Source organism: Gymnoscopelus microlampas (assembly GCF_963454915.1).
Source record: "Gymnoscopelus microlampas genome assembly, chromosome: 23".
NCBI lineage: Eukaryota > Metazoa > Chordata > Actinopteri > Myctophiformes > Myctophidae > Gymnoscopelus > Gymnoscopelus microlampas.
Genome location: NC_139960.1, coordinates 11,506,159 through 11,512,158, shown reverse-complemented (window position 1 = coordinate 11,512,158; position 6,000 = coordinate 11,506,159). Strand labels below are relative to the sequence as shown.

At 43.6% G+C, this 6,000-nt stretch overlaps 1 protein-coding gene across 2 annotated transcripts in view; it reads left to right on the top strand.

The window, feature by feature from the left end:
* Nucleotides 1-211: 211 nt before the first annotated feature.
* The window catches only part of LOC311040260 (uncharacterized protein), a 29,127-nt gene continuing 23,338 nt past the window's right edge, over nucleotides 212-6,000 (top strand). The window contains exon 1 of one of the 2 annotated variants that reach the window (XM_084050431.1): nucleotides 212-313. The gene's annotated coding sequence lies outside the window, so the exon portion shown is untranslated. Of the gene's footprint in view, nucleotides 375-6,000 lie in introns of both variants that reach the window. The other variant, XM_084050432.1, reaches the window with a different exon arrangement.

The following is a 6,000-nucleotide window of genomic DNA, read 5'->3' as shown; positions in this document are numbered from 1 at the left end:
CAAGGTAGGTATAGTTTTTTGTTTGTTCTAGTGGGATTGTACTCACTCCCTTCCTCTCTTCAGGTTCAGGTGAGGTGAGGCACAGACACGCCTCTCTCTCTCTCTCTCTCTCTCTCTCTCTCTCTCTCTCTCTCTCTCTCTCTCTCTCTCTCTCTCTCTCCCTCTCTCTCTCTCTCTCTCTCTCTCTCTTTCTCTCTCTCGTCTCGTCACCTGAGAAAGTTGGTCACTAACTCTGCTGCTGTTTAAAGGGAACCTCCACCTAAAAATTTAAATAACACAGTTCTCAACTGTCAGAGGCATTTCTTAATTTAGGGTAAGTGTTATTAATCTATATGGTATTACATGTTGGATTAAAGCATAAAGATTAATTTACGGTAAGTGTTATTAATCTATATGGTATTACATGTTGGATTAAAGCATAAAGGTTAATTTAGGGTAAGTGTTATTAATCTATATGGTATTACATGTTGGATTAAAGAATAAAGATTAATTTAGGGTAAATGTTATTAATCTATATGTTATTACATGTTGGATTAAAGCATAAAGATTAATTTAGGGTAAGTGTTATTAATCTATATGGTATTACATGTTGGATTAAAGCACACAGATTAATTTAGGGTAAGTGTTATTAATCTATATGTTATTACATGTTGGATTAAAGCACACAGATTAATTTAGGGTAAGTGTTATTAATCTATATGGTATTACATGTTGGATTAAAGCATAAAGATTAATTTAGATGAATCAAGTCTCTGGTATTACAGAGGTTAATTTGTGGAGTCTGCTGTTATGTTATGAAAGTTAAAGCTGTTTAAGTGTTTTATACAACATATTAGAACCACTTGTTCTCATCCAGAAAAGGTTTGGTTAATCCAACGTACAAACACGGAAGGAGAACTTTGAATATTACTCTTCCCCCCTCTCTCTCTCTCTATCTCTCTCTCTATCTCTCCCCCCATCTCTCTCAAACTCATGCTTCAACACCCGTGTGTGTGTGTGTGTGTGTGCGTGTGTGTGTGTGTGTGTGTGTGTGTGTGTGTGTGTGTGTGTGTGTGTGTGTGTGTGTGTGTGTGTGTGTGTGTGTGTGTGTGTGTGTGTGTGTGTGTGTGTGTGTGTGTGCGTGCGTGCGTGCGTGCGTGCGTGCGTGCGTGCGTGCGTGCGTGCGCGCGTGTGTGTCTCTCTGGTTGCTCCCTGCAGAGCCATAGAGAGAGAGAGTTCCGTCACGCTTGCTATGGGCTGTAGTGACTGGAACTTCCTCATTGAGATAGACAGAACATTTCCTCATCCCATCTTTCCACTCAAACAGAGAGCGTCTCCTTTCAAACCCCAATGGTTCTAATCAGCCCCCCGCCCACAGGAGTGGCCCAATTCTCTCACAACTTGCTACAAAAATCCCTCATGAAAAAATATATAATCTACTACCTTTCATTTTCAACCTTCACATGTGTCTCCTTCTCTAATAATCAAAAAGTGCTATATATTTCATCTCGCAATTTACTTCCGGATGGTTCGTTTTGCACTTTTTTTGCCACATCGGTCACGGTAAAGAAATAAGCGCTGCCGTGGTCTATGGAAACGAGCCCAAAAGTGCACCCAAATAAGCCCAAAATCGCTTATACAAACAGTCAGACCTGGCAACGCAGCCTACGCCAATCATGCGTGAGAGATCTACAAGCTATGGGGCAGAGACGCCACCGTATCTTAGCAACAACTACAGCGCTCACTCTCATTGGTCGTGTCACGCTAAGAGCAGTCTCCAGACAATGGCATCGCAGACAGCTTGCTGTTACTGCTGTAGCCATGACAGTCAGTCCCAGCGACGACGGACAGTGCGCTGTGATAGCTGCCATGTCGCTAACGCTAACGTGGTTGTCATGCCTGCAGCGGCTGTGCAATCACTTTGTCAACAATGCACGTTCGTGTGGTGAATGTCAATATTGCTGCTCAGTTAGTCCATTGTACATGGTGTATGTTTGTGTGTGTCTTCTGGAGAACTATAGCTCCACAGCAACTACAGTAACTAACGTAATGGCAGGACCGCCCCGTGCAACGCATTAGGCTGCATTATGGTCATGTAGTAATTTCAGATAATTTCGCTCCGATTACAGCAGTGCTTATCAACCCTTTCACGCCGCCGCCCCCCCCCCAAATAAACGTACTTGATCTGGGGACCCCCCCCCCCCCATTCTGTTTGACTCCGTTCCACAAGTACATATTGTGAAAATAGAATAGAATATATAAATAGATATACAAGCTCAAAACGCCTCACGTGAGAGGCTTTGTAAGCTTGTAGATCGGCTATTTTCTACATGATTGCCTCTTTCTTACATTCTTTGACAATGTGGCCCATGTTTTCATAGTATAGTTTGTTGACTACTTTTGTTGCAGAAATGCTCATTTCCTTTACTTTACTTTTCTTATTGTCTCCGCCAGGCCGAAAGGCATGGCGCAAGACTATGTTTCACCCCCTGTCCGTCCGTCTGTGATAGCTAATCTCTCACATCGTTGACTTGATCGCAGCAAAATAACAGCCCGATGAGTCAGTGAGAGCTGGATAAACGAGGTAAAATGTGTCAAAAGGAGTCTGTACGGCTGTCGATAAATGAACACATGACGTCGGTGGGAGAGGAGATATTGTGTCTTTTGGACAAACAGCAGCGTCGTACTGATGTTTGTTGTGTGAAGCAGCTTCATGTCAGAGTGTTTGTGTTGGAGCGCCTCAGTGCGGCTGCAGAGTTCATGTGCAACCTCTTCCAGAGAGAGACAGAGACACTAGAAACTCTGCTGGGGAAAAAAAAAATGCTGGGCATTGACTTTCATATGGACATTGATCTACACACTGCAGGTATATCTGCTACACACACAACATCAAACTACACACTGCAGGTATGATGCAGCGTTTGCATTACAGCCAGCATGCCAGCGTAGTTCCCATATGGTTTCAAGGTGGGCTAAACCATATGGACCCCATCAGCAATGTCAGCGGCATCCACTTCAGTCCCAACTGCGATGCCCATGCAGGCTATAAGTAGCTTCCACCTGGCCCTTAGGTGGGCCCCAACTACCCATGTTTATGTGGGACCAAGGCGGGTCCTACCTGGGTTTGCCCATGCAGGCTTTAACTGGGTTCTACCTGGGCCCTAGGTGTACCCTAACCAACCACAGTGCAGTGCCCATCGCTCCAATTGTTGTGACGTCAGGGCTCTCAATACTGCACATTGGTGGAGGAGGGGGGGCCGCAGGGCGACCGCACACATCGCTGAACCAATGGTAGCCCACGGATGTTTCCTCTGGGGATTTACAATCTGCCCCTCTATGCCACATATCATCCGCACTACAGGGTCTTCACTGACCGAGCCACGGCCCCACTGACCCTCATGACGCTACGCCACTTATATGAGTTGCCAAGTGGCCGCGGGCGCTACGTGAGCGTGGCCGCGGGCTAGACGCGAGCCCCCGCGTAGCGGGGGCGAGCTTCTAGTTCTTACAATGGCCGTCTATGCTAGTGTTGTCACTCTCATACTAGATTACTCTGCTTGCTCCAGGAAAGCCAAGACAAAGAGCCGCCCAACTCTGCCTCAGATTGGCTTACCATGATATATGACAATGTACCTTTAACCAATCATCACTCATCATGTGTAAACCTAAACCAATCAGAGGCAGAGTAGGGCAGGTCATATTTACTGTACTGAAGGTGTTGTACCAGGGACCCCCATATGAAAACGTAATTAGATAATTAGATAATTATAGTATTAGTAATTAGTTGATGCGCCAATGAGGGGCAGAAACAGCGCTGGTCACGTGGTTCATGTAAACTGGAAATAGTGACAAGGAGCCGTAGACTTCAATGCATTCCATGAACTTCCGGTTTAGGGCTTTGTCACTATTCGCCAATAGACGGCTATGTAGAAGACCCGGCCCAAAGAAGTGAACGTGAGCGTCAGAACTCTCTCTCTCTATGGGCCTGGGTCCGTTTTACCAAGAATAAAGGGTTTAAGTGGTTAAATATACTGTTGACTGGGGTCCCCCAGGTTTCTATTTAAGGTCTGCTCCTTTTTGAGCTCAACACCAAATCTCTTGTGACGCATTGTGAGCTTGTAGATCGGCTATTTTCGTAACGCTTGTCTCTGAATGGGGCAGCAATCATTTCTATGGAGTGTTTGTTCCGTAACACCGGTCACTGTTGGTGGTGGGGGGTCTCATCCAGGAGGAACACTCTTGAGTACGATGGTCATGTGTAGGTATGTTGGGGGGGGGGGGGGGGGGGGGATCACTGTGCAGCCTCTTGTCCTGAGCCTTGGACCTGGCGATGAAATGATAAACAATGTCACTTTTCACAGACTCAAAAATGTAAATACAATGGTTTATAGTGAAATTATGTTACAGCCACACGCATATACAGCATTCCCTCCAACACTTAGTGTTCAAAATGGTAAACAAATCTCTGATGGCAGTGAATTATTATTTTTAAAAGCTGGTAATAAAGAAATATAATTTTATGTTATATGGTATGGTTATAATTTAGGATATATTAATTGAAATATCTTAAAATTAAACACAATCTTTACACAATCTTTAAACTAAATATAAAGATACTGAGAGGACTTTGGGGGGTGTCTTAAATGTGTGCAACAGTGAGCCTGTGTTACCTTCAGGCGTGTCTTGAGAGTGCTGGGATGACTGGAAGTGGGGTGACACTTCATGAGGAGGCATGAGGAGGTGGCACTGGGCATGACGATGGTGATGACCATCTAGGAGATTATGTTGGGCATGATGAAAACTGATGAGACCACAGTGGTTGAGATGAGGAGCGATCAGGAGACACCAGTGGGCTCAAAGAGTACTGATGAAATGGCATTCGGCATGGTGATTATGGAGGAAATTGCACTGTGGACATGGAAAATATTATAAGTACATAACGTTTTTTAACAATAAATCTGAATGTTCAGACTTAAATTGGTTTGGTTTCCTCTCAACTGATGAGAAGGCATTGGGTGTGACAATGACCTATATGACCCATCTGGCTGTATAGTAAATCCTTAACGACCAACAAATTAAATCCTAATTGTTTTGGATAATAGTAATTGAGTCTGTAGTATGTTGATACACCCATATATGGATTTATAGAGCCCGATTTGATACATTCACAGAGTCAAGGCTTTAAGACTGATATTGAGAGCTTTAAGACTTGATACTGAGTGGCACAGCTCACATTCCAGAGTAGTTGCAATAACACTAGATGCCTAGTTCACAGAATGTTTGCCAGATGTCACCTGACCTTAGCTGACCTCTAGGGTCTGGGGCGTTGTTCTTCCTAATTCACACTACATGGTTGGAACACATACACTGAAGGCAGTTCTCCTACCGGATAATACCGTCAGGAGAAGGCGTGCTCTACTCAAGGGGAGTGTTGGGGAGTAGTCTCTTGGATTAACTGGGTGCAGATTCGTGATAATACATATAATAGAGGCACATCCGCACTCTCTTCAGTTATGTTCTTGGTTTATTCTTTACAGATGAACAGCCGCAGCAGACAAGTCTATCTATTTTAGAGAAACGGACGCGTTTCGGCACGTCGGCCTTCCTCAGCGTTTCAAACTAGAATACATCAAACAGGAAGTGACATAAATAGCTATGCGATAGTGTACAGCTGATTCTTATTGGTGAATATAATTCACTTACAATTCATCATACTATTAATGTTTACATTAAGCATTGAACATAGTATTTGTTTTGTTGAAATATTCTTAAAGTTTCCACAAAAACCACAGCCAGAACAAAAAAAATCATAGAAAACATTTCATAGAAAACAATGCAATAATAATTCTTCATTCAAGCCTTTGGGAACTCTGTATTTAATGTATGGATCCAGTAAGCTTCCCTTTGTAATAGAACTCGGTCTCTGTCCCCACCTATATATATTATATTCACCAGTAAGAATCAGCTGTACACTATCGCATAGCTATATATGTCACTTCCTGTTTGATGTATTGATGTACA